Here is a 20,751-nt window from a genome sequence, read left to right on the forward strand (position 1 = left end):
AAAGTTTTCTCATTCACAGTGGAAAGTCCTCCAGAATGATAAGTTATTTTTTATGTCATAGGGGAAATATTTCCATGTGGGAGTGGGGAAGTAAGGGCAAAGGCAAATTGGCTTGGAGGAAAAGCCATTTTCTGCAGTCCTGATATATTTGATAAATGGTCTTAAGGAGTAAAGTGGTAAAAAGGAATGCATTTACTCTGCCAGATGCCAGATGTCAATGATAGGAGGCACCAGCTTGAAAATCCTGCTTTAGGCAGAACCCCAGCTAAACCATGTCAGGAGACATGCAATAGATAAGCAAATGGCTAATTTTCACTTGGAGAAATCTTAATAGCAAATTTACAGTCCCCCCCTCACCTCATGTGCTATAGACAATGATTTTCACCACAGGAGGAGAGATATTTTGACAAGAGCAAATGTCAGCCTTCCATGGAACACCTCCTGTTTGTGAGCCTGATCAAAGAGTGATTTTTCTCTGATACATGGTGAAATGTCTGGAAGAAAGTAGTCAGTTTGTGTGAAGCATCCGACAAAATACCCCCTTCTTGTTTACTTAATTGCGTGTTTGTCCTGCTATTCCCACTCTCCCTTTTCCATGGTTTGCCTGAAGCTATGCCCTTGAGGACACACTCAGAGGGCCCCTGTAATTTGGCATTGCTTCCCTTGAAGTTCTGCCTCAGGAGAGATCTCTTTGGTGCCTCTCGAGGCCCTTTTCCACACCCTGTCATTGCCTCGCCGCAGTCCAGGGCTCGTTCCCACTGCCGCAGGAAGGGAGGGGAGCAGCGCAGGGTCTGGGGGCTCTGGCACCTCCAGACACACACATGGCTGGGGGGTCAGGGACCCTGCAGCAGGCAGCTCTTAGTGGGCTGAAGTAGCCTGAAATTAGAACAACAAACTTCACAAAAAAAGACAAGGGAAAGAGGTTTCTTAACGCATTCCAAGGTTAGTTGGTGAGGCATCCCACAGCACAGGACTTGCAGTGTGTGGGGAGAATGAGGGATGGGGGAAGGCAGCTCCTAAACTTCCTTTGTCACAGGGGAAAAAAATAAATCATGAAACCCTACCCATAATTTTCTTGAAGAAACAGGATTAAGATCAAAAATAATTATATGAAGTAACAAAAACAGTCACAATGTGCAAAAAAAGCTTTTTATTTCTCCTTGCGTCAACAAGAAGGGAAGAGGAATTTTTGACTTTTAGTTACTCAGCTCCTTATCAGGAGTCTGAGCTGTTTCCTTGACCAGGGAGAAATCGGAGTTTTGATAATCAGAACTGACTCTGGGAGTTCTAATGGAAATACTGGAGTTCCCCTGTTTGCTGGGGGCTGTGTTTATTCCAGCATTTGCTGTCTGTAAAACCACAAAAACGATAACCAGAGCCGTCCCCTGGGAATCGCGCTTTGGAGAGATTTCAAATGCCGAGAAAGAGAGTCAGAGATAAACTTCTGGGTTTGCAGATGCCCCCTCCTTGGCAGAGTTCAGGGGCAGCTGATCAGGCCTGTGAGCAGCACGTGGCTGGAGCAGGGCTGTGCCAGGGAGAAGGTGGAGCAGGAGGACCCCCAGGCAAGTGGCTGACACCTGCCCTGGGCACTCATGGTCACCTCGGAGCGCTGGGAACTCCGCTTCTCTTGGGCTCAGCAGGGCATCTCTTGGGCACTTCAAAGAAGTGCATTTGGAGGATTTAGAGCACAGATGAGGGGGTCAGACCCTCAGCCTTGCTGGTCAATCCCCAGTGAAGGGGGAGAGGGTAACTAACTTGATTCATGTTTTTGTCATCTCTACATGTCTCCAGACCAATACTGAGCTGGTGTGACACATTTCAGAGTCCTCTCCTACCAGGAGATGAGGTGAGGTGGTCCGCAGACAGTGGTTGACGTGGAAGACAAAAGGACCCAAATAATGGCACCATCGTGGATTCACTGCATTTTTCTGGTCAATGTTCCCTCAAATGGCACATTGAGGATGTGGAGGAGGATGCTGCCACATCAAACAGGCACTTTTTGAGCTGGCAGTCCTAGGTTGGCTTTCTAAACATACACTTGCCCTTCTTTGTGACAGCACTTCCAGGGCAGCTCTTCCTTACCCTGCTTCCCTACCCTCACAAATGAGCCAGACCACCAGATCATCAGTGGTGGCCAGAGTGGCTCAGCCCCTCAGTGTATCACATCAGGGGACCGCTAAGATAATGGAGAAAATGAGGCTTCTGGCTTGCTTTGTGCCGAGGAGTGGCTTCCTGTCCTCTAATTGTGGCTACTGCTTTGCCAGACACTTAACTTTGTGAATACAATGTGAATGCCACCTATGTGCCCCTCACTTGTAGAATAGTATCCTTTGGTTTGCTGCACTTTGAGGTCTTGGTTGAGTAATTTAAAAGCCTTTTCTTCTCCCCTTTATCTTTGCTTATTTAAGACCACATTTTTCAAAGAAGTGAGTTCCAATTTAGGCACTGAGTTTGTGCAAATCCCCAGCATAAAAATGGGTCTTTGGAAAGAGCTTGACGTCAACATTGAAGTGAAACTCAGTCTCGTCTTTTGGTATGTCTGGAGAAGAACTGGCATCTTTGAGAGGTGTCATGTTAAGAGTGCAGGTTATGGGTGAGCAGCAGCTGAGGTTTGAGCCTATCAGACTCTCCCACTGACTCACTGTGAGCTCCAAAAGCCCAGGTAGGAAATACTTTTTTGGGTGTTAAACAAACTCATGGAATAGTTTGGGTTGGAAGGGACCCAAAAGCCCATCCAGTCCCATGGACTGCCATGGGCAGGGACACCTTCCACTAGCCCAGGGTGCTCCAAGCCACGTCCAACCTGGCCTTGGACACTGCCAGGGATCCAAGGGCAGCCACAGCTTCTCTGGGCACCCTGTGCCAGGGCCTCCCCACCCTCACAGGGAACAATTCTTTCTTAATCTAAACCTGTCCTCCTTCAGCTTAAGGCCACTCCCTGTTGAGCAATGCAGCAAATAATACAATACAATCTAGAAATAAATTTTCCAATTTCAGTATATTTCAAAACACTTTAGTTTCAAATCTATTAAAGCAAAACAGAAAAAATGTGAATGAATGGAAGGGAATTGTAAGGTCCTCTTTGATCATCACAAAGGATGAAAGTGATAGAATTAATAATGACTTAAAATTCCACTTTTAGATGGAAGTGTAAAGTGGACCAAAGGGGACTGAGTGATCCAGCAACACCTTGGACCTGGCCAAGGTTCACAGGGCACAGTCACCCCTGTTTCAACACCCATCCTTTCAAAACCAAGAGTCTGTAAGTGAAAGTGTTACACGTGCAAATGTTCACGAGGTACTTGAACAGAATGAAAGTTTTGTGGTCACACCTGCTGAATCAAACACCTTGAGGAAGGCATATTCCCACACTAACATCCACCGCCGCCGCGACAGCAAGGCGTTTTTAACGCAAGGGATATTTTAATGCAAATTCCATTTATTTGGTTACTATTTTCTGCCACATCAGTCGCTCGCTCCGGCTCCGGCCAAGCGCTCCCCACGGCAGCGCCCGGGGCTCCTCCGTCCCCTCGGCCCGGTCACCGCAGCGCCCGGAGCGACGGAGCCGCCGCAGCCCCGCCGCTGTCCCCGCTCGCAGCCGCTGTCCCCGCTCACCCCATGTCCCCCTCTCAGCTACTGTCCCCAGAGCCCCGGCCGGCGCCTGGATCCTCCTTAAGAGGCGGTGGCGGCGCGGGCCCCTCCCCGCCCGGAGCGCGGAGTCGCCCGCGGCGGGAGCGGAGCGGGACGCGCCCGGCGGAGCCCGGCAGCCGTAAGCGCGGGGTGGGAGCGAGCGGGGGCCAGCGGGGCCGGGCGAGGAGCGGCGCCGGGAACGGGGCCGGTGCGGAGCCGCCCCCGCGGCGGGACGGGACGGGACGGGACGGGACGGTGCAGCCCGGGCCGGAGGAGCCCCCGCGGGGCGCAGTCCCTGCGCGGACAGCCCCGGCCGCGCCCGGCCCGCTGCGCTCGCTCCGCGCGGCTCCGAGAGGTACGCGGGAGGCAGCGCGGGGGGAGCGGGCGGGAGCGGGACCCCGCTCAGGTCCCGCAGCTCCATCCCCATCCGTCTGGTTCAGCTAGGGATTCAGCTTCCCGGGTCGTGCCCGGCCCCTGTCCCGCGGCTGGCACTGGCACTGGCACGGGCACCGGCGGTGAAGCAGTCGGCCGTGCGAGCTGTGGGGAAGTGCGGCAGGGCGGCTGCAGAGGGAACATTCTGCAAAATGCCTGCGAGAGCAGCTCTTCTCTTGGGTCTGATGTGAGAGAAATGCCTGTAAGAGTTCCTGGTCACGGCCTTTAGCAGGTTTCTGTTCACTTACATTGGTGTGATCACGGACCAAAATCACGGAATGGTTTGGGTTGGAAAAGACCCTACAGCCCATCCAGTCCCACGCCATGCCATGCGTAGGGACGCCTTCCACTAGCCCAGGGCGCTCCAAGCGCGGTCCAGCCTGGCCTGGAGCAGCCCGGTTTCCATGGGGTTCCCTGTGCCGTTTTTGGGACTCGCACACTCACAGGTGCGGGGTGGTTTGCTCTGCCCGGCCTCTGGCCAGCCCTGCTGCACCTGTGCAGAAGCTGCTGCCTCAATTCCTGTGCTCGTGCTCCCCCAGCAGCCCTGGGCTTTGCACTGGGGTTTGTCCCCTCCCCTGGGGAGCTGGAGCTGCTGAGGCTGCGTGACCCCTGCCCAGAGCTTGACCTTGTGCCTTCGCTTTGGGGAAAATCCCTTCGGCCGCCTGAACTGCTGAGTGTGGAATTTCCCACGTGCATGATGGGATGCAGACTCCCGGCTGAAGCTCCAACCCCGAGGGAGGAGCAGTGGTGCGGGTAGGGCTTGTTTCTGGCAGAAGATGCTGTTCTGCACCTCAGTAGGGTGAGATGCACGTGAAGCTATTGATGCATGGGATCAGCTGCTTTGTGGTTACCAAGAATTGTTCAGCCTGCTAAGGACTCCAGACAGAAAGCATAAATTGAAAACTGATGTGCTTTTTTTTTTTTTTTTTTTTAGTGAGAAGTTTTCAATACACGGTGTAGAGATAAATGCTCTTCTAGCACTGTTGTCTGTCCAAATATTCACGTTGGCCCTGTCCAGCTTTCTGCACTCTCTTGTTCCCCTGTGGCAGGGATCCATAACAAAAGAGAAATGCAAATATTGATTTATGCTTGAATCACATAAATTAATCTCTTCGTGCATGGCCAGTCAATCTGCACTGGAAAAACACCAGTTTGACTCTTGGCACCAAGCGCTGTTTATTACTTGTTTTTCTTAAAAAAAATTAGAAAAAAAGCCAAAAAAAAAAAAAAAAAAAGAGAAGTTATCCAATGCTGCTGTATCACTTGAGTTGCATATTTGATTTCATCTTAACTTGAATATATTCCATTGAACATTGTTATCATAAGTTTAATTTTCATGGCACTTTGAATAGGTTGCATTTGCCAGTTGGCCTAAACCAGCTAGAATGGGAAATATTTCAGGTTTTGCCGTAGTTTTTTCCCTTCAGTTCATCAATTTTCATCCTACAAAGGGGAAAAATCACGAGCACGGGGTGAGCACTAAGTATTTCCCTCCTGCAAAACCACTGAGCAGACTTCACTGACACTTTGGATAACCTCAGTTCTTCCTGGCAATGCCAAGGGCTGGACCCAGTGCAATGCAGAAATGACCTTCTGGGTGCACATTGCTGCAGGAATAATGGGAATGGCTCTGTTGGAGTGTTTGAATTGATGTGCAATATCCAGGGATGTGGCAACCTCGGTGACTTCCATGTAGGTTGGAACAGGACAGCCTTGGCAGTGGGACTGGAGACTTGGGAACTGTGAAATCAAATCACATGAAGTTAATTGAATGGCTTGGGATGGAAAATACCAGGGGTAGCAGCAAGTAGCATCCAGAGAATGAGGTGTCTCCCTGTTGTACCCAGAAGTTCAAGTATATGAAAACTGACTACAAAATGTGAGAAAATACTTAGTTTTCTGTGGGAAATTTCTAGCTTAAGAGGTAAAAGCTCAGAGTATGGTATGGCCTGTGGTGAATGTGGAGCTGAGAGATTAAATTCCAATTTACTTTTTACCTGACACATAACAATGCTGTGGAGCAGAGTCTCCCTATCCTTCAGGGCACTTATCCTCTGTATCTGAGGAATGGGAGTGGCCTTGAGGGAGCAAAACTGAATTCTTAACTAATTGTTTAGTTGACACTGATGGGCAAGTACGTATTAAAAATATTGGTGCCTTACAGTCTGGACATGATTTAAGCAATAAAAGCAGGTCCTTCCCTACAGCTCTAGCTCAGCTAGGAATTCAGCTTCCAGTTAAAGCCTGGGGGCCACTCATGGGACACTCTTTTATACTGAGTTTGCCACTGGTCTGGTTTTATTTCATTTGTCTCTTTCTAAACAGAAGCTCTACATAATTTGTGGAAGAATTTGTCTTTGATTTGATGGGCAGGGCCAGCAGGACCTTGCTGTGAGGTGATGAACTCTTGTCTGGGTTTGCTGAGGCACTGATATAACTGTGTCTTTCTCAGTAGTCTGAAAAACAAATCCCAGAACCTGCCTCGGTAATGGAAATGACCTCATCACTGCCCTAGGTTATAATAACGTGATATAGTAACAGAATACTTTCAAAAGAATTCTTCCTTTTTTAAAAAGAAGAAAAAAACCAGCCCCTCATCACCTTGGTATTCAGACTTTCCTGAGGATTTTCATTTACTGTTTACCTCAGAGAGATGACCCAAATTTCCTGACTGTACCAATTTCCAGTAGCCTGTGTGTCAACGTCTGGAGCAGAGTTACTCAGCTGATGAGGCAGGGGTGGGAGGGGGGCTCTAGGACAGGGGAAAGTGGTCTCCAAAGCAGGACCAAACTGAGCACCAAAAGCTTCCAATATTTTCTTTTTAAACAAATTATGGGGAAAGCAAAAGGACCTACTAAACATTTAACTTTGCTCTGTTTTTTTTTTTTAATGAAAAATATTGTGGTGATACTGCAAGTGAGAATTCATGGACTTTTTTTTAGAAATATCGATTAATTCTCCAGTTTGAACACATTGTGGAGGTGTCCAAGGCCAGGTTGGATGGGGCTTGGAGCAGCCTGGGCTGGTGGAAGGTGCCCCTGCCCGTGGCAGGGGTGGCACTGGATGGGCTTTGAGGTCCCTTCCAACCCAAATCACTCTGGGCTTCTGTGGTATTATATAGAATGACACAGTTTCTGTAAAAAATGAGCCAACAGTGTTGGTGAGGGGAAAATATCAGCCATATATTGATAGATGTACAGATTTGACTGATTTTCTCACAAGTACATTATGGGCTGTCAGCTGTGCTGCTTCCTCAGCCTGTGCTGGTCCTGTCTCAGCTGGCAGCTGTGCCAGGGGACACAGGCACTGCAGCTTTTCCCCCAGAGTGTTTTCCTTTCCCAGAGTGCAGGTTGTGGGGATGACACTTCCATATCAGCTCACACTTTTGCTGTGTGCTGGTAATTCCAAGACTCTCAGCACATGTGGGGAAGTGTGGCAGCAGCTCTCTGGCCACAGAGAGCAGGCACAACTTTCCCAGGCATTTTCCCAGGGAAGGCTGTGAGAAGATCAGAGAAAGAATGAGAAACAATTCTTATCTCTACTTGTTGCACCTGCTGTTGTGCACATGTGGAAGATTTGTTTACCAAAAAGTGATTTCTTAATTAGACACTGGATGGTGTTTGGATTGATTGACCAATTAGGTCAAAGCTGTATTGGACTGGCTGGAAGGGTTACAGAGTTTCTTAATAACTAGAGTATAATATAGTGTAAGATGATATAATAAAGCAATTGATCAGCCTTCTGCAATCATGGAGTCAATGCTAATTATTCCCTGGCTGGGGGCCTGGGAAGGATGTTTTTGGGATCTGGACTGACAAACAGCTGGAGTAGGAGTCACTGTGTGAGTGTCCCAGACTCTTTAAGTGATCCCTGGAGGAAAAGCAGGTGCTTCCATGATAAAGTCCGTGTGATTCCAAAGAGATATCCCTCAGAGCACAGAGATGATGCTCTGGAAGTGCCCTTTGCTCTGTGCAAGGGGTGCAGTCTCTGGGGTTGGTGTCAGAGCTGGGTGAGTGGTGCCTGTGGTGCCTCTGAGCACTGGGCTGCTGTCCAGGCTGCACAGCTCTGCTGGCAAGCCCTCTTTAATTGCGATGTTTAATCTCCTTCCAGATGAGTGGTAGAACTGGTAACTTGGAGAGAAAGATACAGAGCTGCTTTTTCTCCTGATAACAACGTTACTTCAGCTTAGGATGCTGAAAGTGTACTTTTAAAAACACAGCTAAGCTTGCAAACAAAAATCTTTTTCTTTCCATCTTTCCAGCTTCCCTAAATGTGCAACTTTAGAAAGGAGACACAAAATACAGGGTCAAAAGCTTCCACATATATAAGTTCTGAACTATTTGAGATGTATCAGCTGCATCTGTGTTTTTTTGTGGTTATCTGATAGTAAAGCTGTTAAACTGACTAATTTTTGGTATTCATCTGGTATTTTCCTTAGAATGATTGCAGCATAAATCAGTAAGGCTCTAATTTCTTTTCCTACTAGTACTATCAGTGCTCATATCCTTTGCCAAGATGAGTAGTAATGTGCACTTCTATAATAAATTATTCTTTCCTATTTACTGGGATTATAAAGGTCCTTATTTACGCACACACAGAGATCTTACAATAAGATCTGTACAAATGTGTATTTCTTGCTGTAAACGGCAGTCCCAGCCCCCAGGGGATTGCATTTTATGAAACATGCATGAAGGACAGGACTGATAAGTGGAATGTTGGGATAGATGGAGCTGATGGAGTAAGAATTGGGTGCACATGTCCAGGCTGTCTCATCCCATCTGCTCCATGGCCTTGGCCAGACCATGCAATAGAAAGATTTAGCCTTACAGGTTCGGTGTGAGGTTACTTTTGTTTTGGTGTTGCTTCCCTGTCCCTCCCACTACCATGTCTGTTTCTTAAGGGTAGGGATTATAAATAGGATTTAATTACTAAAACTGTGTTGCTCATGTATTTAACTTACTGCACTGTCAAGTGGATGCTAAAAACAAATGTCCCCAAGCAGAGGTTCCATTCTGTCCCATCCCAGGGGAAAGCAAACAGCACCTGTGGATGATTGCTCTGAACAGGGAGCAGCTCTGGCTGTGGCATGCACCAACACTTTGCATGCTCCATCCCAAATACTCTGCCTTTGGACCTCACATGCAAAACTGGAGCTCTATGCAAAGCCAGCAGCTGCTGCCTGATCTGGCAGTACTGGAAGAAACAACATGAAACTACATTTTGGGGAGAAGGTGGTTGTGGAATGTGAGTAAATGGAAATTTTCTGGTTGATCCTATTGTGTTCTGTTTTTCAAAACTAGCCTATAATGGAGAATTTTGAAAGACTTTTGAGACACATCTGTTCTTTAATTTAATCAATATGGGTGTGTGTTGAAGTGAACATTGCAATAGTGGCCATCTCTTATCCTAGACAATTTCTATAAAATACAGAACTAACTATTCATGTGCTGCTGTTCTGTTTGAATCCTTGTCCTCCTTAATCCAAGCAGAATGGATCATGAGTTTCTAACCATAGCACTGAGTGTAACACCCCTTTATCTCCTGATAAAGGCAGGACTCTGTAATTTTCACAAACCTGGTGTTTTTGGACTGTTGTATTGTGAAGAAAAAGTCACTTTCTCTGTGTAACCAAAACCCCACAGCTGTGACTTAAGGACAGTGCTGGTGAAAAACTTAACAAAAATGGGAACAGAGCTTGGACAGCATCTGAGAGGAGGGTGCTGGGAAGCAGGTCCTGGCTTTCCCTAAATCCAGAGTGTTTTTATGGGTGTGTGTTTGTTTCAGTGATGATGCTCTCAGACTCCCAGGCACTGTAAGGTTCCCTTAGGGAGCTGTGCTGATGGTAGTGAGAACCAGCTCTTTGCTAATGGCAAAGCCTGCCAACGTCTTGCATTTCTCTGGCATTTTCCACTTGGAATAGCACATGTCCACACAGGTTTTTGAGTGATTGCATTCAGCTGGGACATGCTTCCAAGTGTTATTTTGCTTTTTATATTTAAATTACTTTTTCCAAGAATCCCAAATTCATTAACTCAGTGTGCTATTCAATGAGCTCTTCAACTCTCCTGTGGCCTGGAGAACACAGGTTAAATTTTTATAAGGGTTTTTTTTGCTATAGAGAAAATTATATTGGCTATTAGGAAGAAATCCTTCCCTGGGAGGGTGGGCAGGCCCTGGTACAGGGTGCCCAGAGAAGCTGTGGCTGCCCCTGGATCCCTGGAAGTGTCCAAGGCCAGGCTGGACAGGGCTTGGAGCACCCTGGGCTAGTGGGAGATGGTCCTGCCCATGGCACAGGGTGGCACTGGATGGGCTTTAAGGTCCCTTCAGACCTTCTATGGTTCTGTCAAATGAAATAGCTTCTTCTGAGGCATTAAGCCAAATCTGAATCAAAATCACCATCTGAAAGAAATTGTGTGGGCAGAGCAAGGTCTTTCTCCCCCAGGTGAGTGGCCTTTCCTGGCCACTTAGTGACTGTTTTCCTTTAAGTGCTGTTTTGAGTATAAGTGGGGTTAAACTCTCCCCCAAAGGGTTTTATTTAAACTGATGTAATTCTCTTCTGACAACTTTGTGCTTATTTTCTTTTATTTATTTTCTTATTTATTTATTATTTTCTTTATTTATTATTATTTTCTTTATTTGTTTTCTTTTCTTTGTGCTTATTTTCTTTATAGAAAGTCTTCTTGCAAAGTGGTCAAACACCTGCACTATGTACTCTCTGCTCTGTAATGTGTCAGTCATTTCCCTTTCACCACAGAGCCAACACATCCATGGGTGTTTCATATGCTGGGAGAGAGTTTGAGCTGGCAAGGAGGGAGTAAGCCCTCGGTGTCTTAAGAAATAGTTAAATTAGAAGGTTAGGTAGTTTGGTAAGAGAGTAGTCATAGTTCATTTAAGTTTCTTGAACCAATCCTCTGTGCCTCAGAGAGGAGCATGAAAGTCCCCTTGTGTCCCAGATTTTGCAAAGGTCTTTAACAAGGGGATATGCAAATTTGGGGTTTCTTCCTCCCTTTGATTGCTGTCCTTTTACCTTTGAAGTAATTGTTTGTGGCTCCTTAGTGACTGCGAGTTACTGTATCATACTCCTGAAATCCATGTTTAAGTTGCTATGTTTTTATGGGTTTTGTTACTTCTGTGGGTTTTTTCTGCTTTGTGTAACCACTGATGGAATTACCTCCTGGTACTGGTAGAGTCATATTACAATAAAGAGAAATTTACTTTTTTTTTTTTTTTTTTTTTTTTTTGCTTATGATGGAGAAAAATTTTCCAATAAAATGTTGGGCATTCGTTTGTAGTGTGTGGCAGGCACATTCTTCTCTCTCTCAGGATTTTTTCATAGAGGAGCACAGAGAGAAGAAAGAGAAAACAGTTTCTATTTCTGCTCTGTGTTTTTCTCATGTGGAATGTGTTTGGAGAATTGTTTACCTGGGGTGATTGCTTGATTGGATTCTGGTGAGGATTGTTTGAGCCTGATGGCCAATCAGATCCACCTGTGGCTGGGCTCTTGCCAGAGGGTCACCAGTTGTGAGTGAGTTAGATATGGTAGTTAGAACAAGTAGGTATGTAGGTTTAGTGTCTCCTTTAAATAGTATATTAATGTATTTTAGCATAGTTATAATAAAGAAATAATTCATCCTTCTGAACTGGAGTCAGACATCAGCATTTCTTCCCACTGGGTTCACCTGCATTTACAATAGTAGTGGCTTCAGTCCTTCCCTTCATTCTCTCAGGCCTTCACTGTGTGTCTGTGTAGATAAGAGTTATCTAAAAATGAAGTGGCACCTGATCCAAAGCTTTCCTCCTAAATCGGCAGCTCGTGCCACAGCTCGGTGTTTTCCCTGTTGGCACTCTGAATCCGTCCGGAATGGTGGGGCAGAAAACCAAAATTCCAAATTCAATTTAATGAATTTGGAACAAAGCAGGAGCAGGGCAGGGCTGGCAGAGCTGTCCAGGGAACTGAGAACGTGGGGAAGTTGTGAGAGCCACAGCACAGGAAAAGGAAGGAGCTCGGGCAGGGGCAGTGAGGCGCCGCTCCCAGCGTGGTCTCTGAGCAGGAAGGTGCCACTGTGTGCCCTCTCCAGCAGGATGGGAGGGTGGAGGAGAGCCCAGCCAAGTCTTGTGCAGAAAATCAAACCCCTGTGCAAACGCTTTGCCAAGATGAGGTTGCCTTCAAACACAAGCTGGCAGCTCAGGGACTGCTTGCTCCTGAGAGGTTGTGGCCGCCCCATCCCTGGAAATAGCCAAGGCCAGCATGGATGGGGCTTGGAGCAACCAGGGATAGTGAGTGGCATCCCTGGGGGTGGAACGAGATGAGATGGTCTTTAAGGTCCATTCCAGCCCAGACCAGTCTGGGATTCTGTGTAACAGCTCAGATCCAGGGCTGAAGGTCTGCTTGGCCAGAGGCTTGGCTGAGTGGGGCCAGGTGGGCTTTGCTCCAGGTCTGGCTTTGCTCAGCAGCCAGGGGTTGGGTACAAGACAAAGATCACTGTTATGGAAGTACTTAATTTCTTCTCTCAAAAATGTAATATATGTGTTGGGCATGTCTATGTTTGTCTTTGTGTCTGTGTGTAAAACATATATTTATGTTACTTACTCAGACTCCAGCTTGTCAATAGCTATGAAATATTTCCATATAAATTTTACTCTCAGTATTTAAAGAGGCTGAAAAATGTCAGCGTCAGAAGTTTGTTCATGCCTACTTTTACTAGAAAGTCCAGACAGATTTCCTTGAGTGACTCTGACTTTGTCATGCTTTAAGTGCTGTGACCATAGAGACCAAAGGAAGTGCTGCACAATTGTCCCCTTGGCTGCAGACAGTGACCAGAGCTCGTGTTTGGAGTGAGGAGCTCAAAACCAGAAAGTTGAGTCACATTGTGCAGACATGACGAGTGGGAGATGACAAAACATACCTTGTGTGTGCAACCCTTCCTCCAGCCTGGCAGTGCCAGCAGCCTGGCTGGGGCTACAGCCTGTGCCAAGAGGCCAGGAAATCCCCAAAATAGATACTAATTGAACTGAAAAAGAATGAAAAAGATACTGAAAGGAAATATTGACCTGACGGTCAGCTAAATTTGTTTTACATGCGTTACTGACCATAAGCTAGCTGTTAAATTTTACCAGCTCATTCCATTTTTAGCTGATTTTTTGGGGTTTTGTGTGAAACCACTGCATAACTGTAGTGCAGAAGGGCTGTCAGCTGCCTCAGTTGAAGCCTGAGTGCACCAGGCATCTTTGCATGTTGGATTCTCTTCCCCAAACCCCATAAATACTTAAATAAAAGCTTTTTCTAATGTTTTCCCTAGAGTTCTTGTTTTTAAACCATTCCTACTTTATAGCAGGGAAGCAAAAGAAGGGGAATGAAGGCGTGGATAAGTTACAGATATGTAAGAATCAAATCCTCATGATTTTAATAGAATCTTTAAAAGGAATTGGCTCAGAAATACTTAGAACTTGGCTGAGCTTGGTGCTGTTCCCAAGGAACAGGGTTGGATTTGGAATGAGATTTTTGGAAGCTGATTCTAAAGCTCTAAATCATGCAGCAACAGTTCTTGCCAGGGTACCAGTGAGGATTCTGGAAGGGGGATCCTGAGGTTTTGGCAGGCAGCAGCTCTTGACCATAGTGCAGCAGAGTAAGTGGGAAGTTTTGTCAATGCTCCAGGTAAGAAAGAAAGGCAGGGAGGTTTTTTCCCTTCCTTTCCCCCCTTCACATGAGCTTTAAAGGAATATAGTCAACAAAAAGCTCTGCCCAGTCAGGTGTTGCAGTTGAGATGTCTATCATTTAATTTTAGGAGTTCTTGCATAAGTGTTTGCATTCCTGGCAAGACTTTGGAAGCTGCCACTGGCAGTGAGTTTTTCCATTTCAGAGAGCCTGGTTCTGGGTACTTGGGGCACCCAATATCTTGAAATTCAGAAGTGAACCTTAAGCTGGGCTTCCAAAAGTGCAAATACCCTTAAAAAATAATTGTCAAACATTCCTGGAAGTGTCCAAGGCCAGGTTGGGCACGGCTTGGAGCAACCTGGCACAGTGGGAGGTCTCCCTGCCTGTGGCAAGGGGTGGCACTGGATGGACTTTAAAGTCCCTTCCAACCCACATCATTCCAGGATTATGTGATGGAAAGTTTATTTGTGGAATAACTAGGTCCCAATTTCCTACTGTATAGAAATGTTGGGCATTTTTCCATCTGCTTTTCCTAATTGCACTGTGCTCATAGTAAATTACCTGCAGAGGTGGGCTTGAGTAATGCATTCTAATTGGTCCAGGTCCATATCCTAATAATTGTTTTTCATGGAACTTCCATCAGATTTTTCATGTTCCTCTTTGTTTCTTGGCTTTCTTGCTGGAAAACAAGTGTGCTGCTTCCCACATAAGCCTGACCTGTGCAGTGGGGATTACTGGTCAGCTGCCTGAGGTTTTTTGACCAATTTTGAGACTCTGCCTTGTGGCTTTGATTTCTGTAGCAAAGGATAGTAATTGTTGCCATTTTTAAAGAGTATTCTTGGCATTTCTCAGCTGAGTTTGTTGTTGTTTCTCAAGGCTGTTTTTTATTTCCAGTGCAATTCCAGTTGAAGTAAAATATGATGTTGAAGAACAGTTATTTAAAGGTATCAACTCAAGGAGCTCTTTCATTCCTTGAATAAATGAACTCCTTACTTTGAATTTACTCACTTCCACTTTGAAGTCCTTCTGTGAGTTGGCCATACAGCGAGTTCACATATGGGGACATGGGTTTTTCTCATAACCTCACAAGGCTGTTGCAGCGAGTGGTTCTTGTTAAGTCCCCTTTGCGTAAGCAGGATAATTGTAACATAAACCATTGTGCCCTGAATCAGTTGCCTCTTCCTCAGAGTTGCAGATGCTATCTATGGGGAAACTACAGCACCTGGCTGGGTTTTCAGTCCAGGGAACTCCCATGGCCATCGTCACACAGGTGAGGGTATTCAGGCAGAGATGCTTCCAGCCTCTTGAATATTCCTGTTGGGGAGGCCATTCCTTGCAGAATATAAGATAAGGGAGGATGTTTTGAATCCAGCCTAATTCAAGTTTATTAAAGGACCATGTCTGATGCCCTTGACTCACCAAGCCTTGCCTCCTGTATCATGGAGTGTATCTGTGGCTTGATAATTCTGCAACTTTTGTCTTCCTCACTTTTGGCCTCCAAAGTAGCCTTCAGCACTAGAAAAGGAGAAACTTTACACTGGTGGTGATTGTTGGGACTTTTCCAGACTTTCAGCCCTGCTAGAGTGTTTACAGCCCTCCTTCCACTGTTGCTGTGTCACCTATACTTTCAGTAATTGCTTACAGGCCAACAATTAATCTTTAAAAAAAGATTCACTATCTTTTCATCTATTAACTCCCCTATAGCAGGAAGTGAGATCCTAAAATCTCCTGTCTAGCTATGCTGTGTCAACTTCCTTGACAAGCTTCACTTCACAGTGTCCTCCAAAAATGTGGCACAAAGGTTGAACTTTTCGCCCTTCTGCTCAGAATCCTTCCTCCCACCCACAGTTCCTTAGCAAGGCATGGGGAGAGCAGTCATAGAACTACAGAATCACTGGGATTGGAAAAGGCCTGTGACTGACCCCCACCTTGTCACCAGCCCAGAGCACTTCCTTGGACACCTCTAGGGGTGAGGACTCCACTATGGGCAGTCTGTTCCAATGTCTGACAACCTTTTCCCTGAAGAAGATCCTCCTGATGTCCAACCTCACAGCCTGAGGCCGTTCCCTCTCCTCCTGTCCCTGTTCTGGGAGCAGAGCCCGACCCCCCCGGCTGTCCCCTCCTGTCAGGAGTTGTGCAGAGCCACAAGGTCCCCCCTGAGCCTCCTTTTCTCCAGGCTGAGCCCCTTCCCAGCTCCCTCAGCCCCTCCTGGTGCTCCAGCCCTTCCCCAGCCCCGTTCCCTTCCCTGGACACGCTCCAGCCCCTCCAGGGCTCTGTGGCCACGAGGGCCCAGAACTGGACCCAGCCCTCGAGGCCCCTCAGCAGTGCCAGCACAGGGCACAGCCACTGCCCTGGGCCTGTGCCCACACCAGGGCTGGCATAGCCCAGGGGCCACTGGCCTCCTGCCCACCTGGCCACACCTGGGCTCATTTTTAAGTTCTGTCCCCAGCACCCCCAGGGCCTCTTCCAGCTTTCCAGCCACTCTTCCCCTCAGCTGGAGCTGCAGGAGGTTGGGGTGACCCGAGGCCAGGACCCAGCACTTGTCCTTGTTGACCCTCATCCCTTTGGCCTTGGCCCATGGATCTACTTGGCACATCAGCAGAGAATCCACTTTTTCATTTGTGGTGGAAGTGGAGTGATGGATGCTCTACATGGAGTCAGAGGTAATCCTTCCTCCTTGTGTGGGAAGCCCTAAATTAAGAAATAACATTACAGTGATTTTCCAGGATGCTAGACAAAGTCATGTAGAAACAGAGTATTTGTTATTTCTGTTATACAATCACAGGATCAATCTAACCAAATAAAATGCTCTAATCTGATTTGATACAAATGGAGGGTGACATTCATACAAAAAGTCTGAGTCATTACTTAGCTTATTCTCTACCCCTTACTCTTCTCCTAATAGATTGAAAGTTAATGACTATGCTGGTGAGTCACACATTATATTTAAATTTGTTCGTGTCTTTGATTTTTTAAGAAGAATTGGACAGCTTGATATAAACAACCTCCCTCTAATGATTTTTCTTACACTTGAGAAGACGTATTCTGGCAATGATATTTATATTGTGCTGTGTTTACTCATTTTCAGGGCTTTTCCACTTGTGAGACTAACTCCAGAGTAAGCTTGTGCTCAGCATGGGAAAAATCTCATTATTCTTCTTATCTTTTGACATATCCTGTACAAATGAATTATCCAGGAATGTACTGAGAATGAAAATGTTCCAGTAATAATATCTGCCTGTGTGCGTGTGTAGCTTCTTTTTGTGAGTTACTGTGTTATATAGTTGGTCTTCCAAGACAATAATCCCTTCTCCACTTCAGTCTGTCACCTCAAGTGAGTATGAGCTGAGATCACAGAAGACTATTGACTCAAGGAGTGATCCAGCTATCCACTGATAGCTTGGTACTGATGGTGTCTGAAACTGTGCCTGGCAATGAAACAGAGCTAGAAGTAGAGTTCACTTCTGGCTGAAAGTGAGATTTAGGCACTTAGGGAAAGACTGGCTCTCCATGACAAGGCTGGGATTTATGGCACTGGGAGAAAGGGAAAGGCTGGCTGTCCATGACAGGGCCAGGCTAAACTGTAGCTTATTTGCTGTGTAATTTGTAAATTTGTGTCAATTTGGACATTGACCAATAAAACAGAATCAGAGGGTCATGGAATCATAGGGGTTGGAAGGGACCTTAATGCCCATCCAGTGCCAACCCCTGCCATGGGCAGGGACACTTTCCCAGGTTGCTCCAAGCCCCATCCAGCCTGGCCTTGGACACTTCTAGGGATCCAGAGGCAGCCACAGCTTTGTGGGCACCTTGTGCCAGGGCCTGCCCACCCTTAGAAGGAAGAATATCTTCTGTATGTTGAATCTAAATTTCCCCTCAGTCAGTTTGAAGCTATTCCCCCTTGTTGTGTCACAATTCCTGATGCAGTCCTCCTCTGGCTTCCTTGTAGGTCCCTTCACATCCTGAAAGGCTGCTGGAAGGTTTCCACACAACCCTCTGTTCTCCAGTTAACTTAATCTCTTCTTTGATTACCTATAATATACAGTTAAACAGTATGGCCAGCTTAGTTAATGTTGGTGGTGCTGCCTTGAGGTGCTCTTCCTTTAGGACGGAATGCTGTCAGCCCCAGCAGCAGCACACTCACAGATGGGTGACACCATCAGCTATCAGGGAAGCAAAACGACCTGTGCTGGTAATATCAGAGTGTCCTTGAAGATGTGTTTAGAGGCACTGCTTCCCCTGCATCTGCCAAGGGCGGGGATACCAACTCCAGCTCAAGGGCAGGACTTTGTGTGTGCTTGTGATCCAGCCCTGAATTGGTTACGGCCAGCCTGGGGCAGAGGAGGCTGAGGGCAGAGCTCACCGGGAGCTGCGGCTCCTCCCGAGGGGCAGCTCCAATCTCTGCTCCCTGTGACCAGGGCCAGGACCCAGGGAAGGGCTGCAGCTGGGCCAGAGGAGGGTTTTCCTGGATACCAGGAAAGGTTCTTCCCCCAGAGGCTCCCCAGGGAATGAGCATGGCCCCAAGGCTGCCAGAGCTCCGGGAGAGTGTGGACAGCGCTCTCAGGGATTGCTGGGGTGTCTGTGCAGGGCCAGGAGTCAGACTGGATGATCCTTAGGGATTCCTTCCCACTCAAGACATTCTCTGATTCCATGAAGACTTTCCCTTTAGGCTGTGTGGGATGGACAGCATGTAGGGGAAGTGTTTTACAAGATAATTTTGGGATTACAGCTCTATTTGCTGCAGATGTTTGCAGTAAACATTCTTCAAGACTTTCTTCACGGCTCTTGATGAGCGTAATCAGAATTTCCTGGTTGTGTTGTATTTGGCTCCTCTGCCACACTACAATTTTTAGATCTAGAAATCTCTTTGTGTGCTTTACCCAAACTCCGTGGGTAAGGCAGTACGAGCTTCCAGAGGATGTAATTAGCTGATTTGAATTAAATCCACTGTAAGGGGTTAAGTATTCAAGTCACTTAAATGTCTGCTTGCTCTTGAGATGTCCTGCTGGCTCTGGGAAGTGCATGGATAGCTGTCCCTCTGCCAGCCCTGTGTAGCATCCCATGAGCGCTCTGCTCTCAGTCAGTTCTCAAGTCCTCTGCCTTGGCGAGGGCAGTGACTAACTACCATAGAGTTGGTCCTCCTGGGGGGAAAAGGCAGATTCCCACATGGACTTCTGTCTCACTTCCCCCAGTTTCCCCTTTCCCTGTCCCCTCACTGGCTTGATATCACTGGTGGCCACCCCCCTTCCCCTAGAGACCAGTTCCCCTGCCCTCAGCTCTGCCCCCTCACCCCTTCCCCTTCTTAAGCTGCCTGCACCATGTGGTGGTCCTCTTTCTGGCCCGGTTCCCTTCAGCTTCGTGTGATTTACTCGCTGGAATAAAACCTTGCCAAAAGAGCCTTTCTTGCCTCTCTCGCTGAGCCAGCTGCGGTGAGTGTTGGGTGGGGGTCTGACTGCATTGCCTGAATGTTAACTCAACCTGCTTTTCTACAGGAACAGGTAATAGGCAGCAGCACCCACCATTCAGCACCCGCAGTTTTAGCCCTGGGCCCCTGAAATGGCACTGGGGCCCGTGCTCGGGTACCTGCCTGTGTTTATCACATCCTGAGTGACTCTGCTGAACACAGCAAGCCAGGAGCTGCCATTTGGAGTAGCACGGCGTGGGCAGGGCTGGCATGTGCCGTGCTGGTGGTCGGAGCCGCGTGGGACCCCGGGGTGCCGGCCTTTGTGTACGAGGCCTCCTTGCTCCCTGGCCCCGCTGTCCCGCTGAGAGCCCTGCCCGGCGCTCTGCGCGGGTGTTGCGATGCAGTTGCTGATGACGTGGTTGCATTTTTGTCCATCTACACGATCCTTGCCTCATCCAGCATGGAGGGCAGATGGCGCTTGGGGACTCGTCCTGGCCCCGTAGCCAAAGAGGCCGTTGTCTGCAGCATCACGAACGCGCTTCCTGCAGATGTTGGAACAAGTGAGGCGGGGGGTTGTAGGGAGAGAGAGCATGATCTCATGTCTGAACCAGTTGAGGGATCATCTGGGGAACTGGAACTCTGCTTTTAGGATGCAGGACATTAACTCGAACCAGGCTTTTCGTCCTGGGTCTAACCTGTTCTCTTACTTCCTTGGCTCGGTTTTGTGTATCCTCTCAAAGTGAGTGTGGTAGCTGGCTGTGCACTTATGGGAAATGAGTATTTTCTGGTTTTACAAATTTCCTCTCTGCTATGAAATTTCCTCTCAGCTATGGTGATTGGGTAGCTCCTGCTGTTCCCTTTCCTGGATTGCCTTCCAAGATGTCAGCAGTTCCTCCAGAAATGATATACGTCCCTGGGCACGTTTACCGTGACTTGCCAATGCTGATGTCTTTCTTATTCACACTTCCTCAGATAAAAATGAATAAATAAACCCAGGGTGATTCCTAGCCTCAAACTATTGTTAGGGCTGACAAGGAAAGGGTGGTCAGGCGTGACCAGGGAAGTGAGGGAATCGCTGTTGCTGGAAGTGGTCAGAAAACATGTGGGATATGGTGCTTTGGGATGTGGTTTACTGATGGACCTGGCAGTGCTGGATTAACGGTTGGACTTGATCTTGGAGGGCTTATCCAGCCTTAATGATTCAGTGATTAAAGAAAGGACATTGTAATATTCTAGTGATCATAATGAAACTAAATTTTAATTGTCATGCCTTCATGTAGTTGCTCAAGAGCAGAGGTTTGGGAGTGATATATACAATCATTTAGGGCCTATCCTGCCATTTCAGAATTAGGAATCATTGCCTTGAGACCAAACCCCAAATGGTGCTTCACTTCTTTTCACTTTGAAATTTCTGCTGATGGTTCAAGTCTGACAATGGTCCAGCTGGATCTGAGAACTGATCCTGTCCAGCAGTTCCCAGAGTTTTTGAAAGATGCAGAAAGGAATAACCTCCGGTACTTTGATGGTTGAAAACAGTTCTGACTTTGAAGGCCTCTGGTGGCCCCTGATCTTCACCGAGTGCTCAGAAAGCAGTGGCCTATGGAGAGCTTGTGGAAGAGCCATGAAGTCC

General features: G+C 47.3%; 1 protein-coding gene across 3 annotated transcripts in view; it reads left to right on the top strand.

The window, feature by feature from the left end:
• Positions 1-3,729: 3,729 nt before the first annotated feature.
• The window catches only part of PLA2G4A (phospholipase A2 group IVA), a 70,912-nt gene continuing 53,890 nt past the window's right edge, over positions 3,730-20,751 (top strand). The window contains exon 1 of one of the 3 annotated variants that reach the window (XM_053950250.1): positions 3,730-3,769. The gene's annotated coding sequence lies outside the window, so the exon portion shown is untranslated. Of the gene's footprint in view, positions 3,770-3,898; positions 3,986-16,082; positions 16,381-20,751 lie in introns of those variants that run through there. The other 2 variants (XM_053950249.1, XM_053950248.1) reach the window with 2 other exon arrangements.

Source organism: Vidua chalybeata, chromosome 9 (assembly GCF_026979565.1).
Source record: "Vidua chalybeata isolate OUT-0048 chromosome 9, bVidCha1 merged haplotype, whole genome shotgun sequence".
Classification (NCBI taxonomy): domain Eukaryota; kingdom Metazoa; phylum Chordata; class Aves; order Passeriformes; family Viduidae; genus Vidua; species Vidua chalybeata.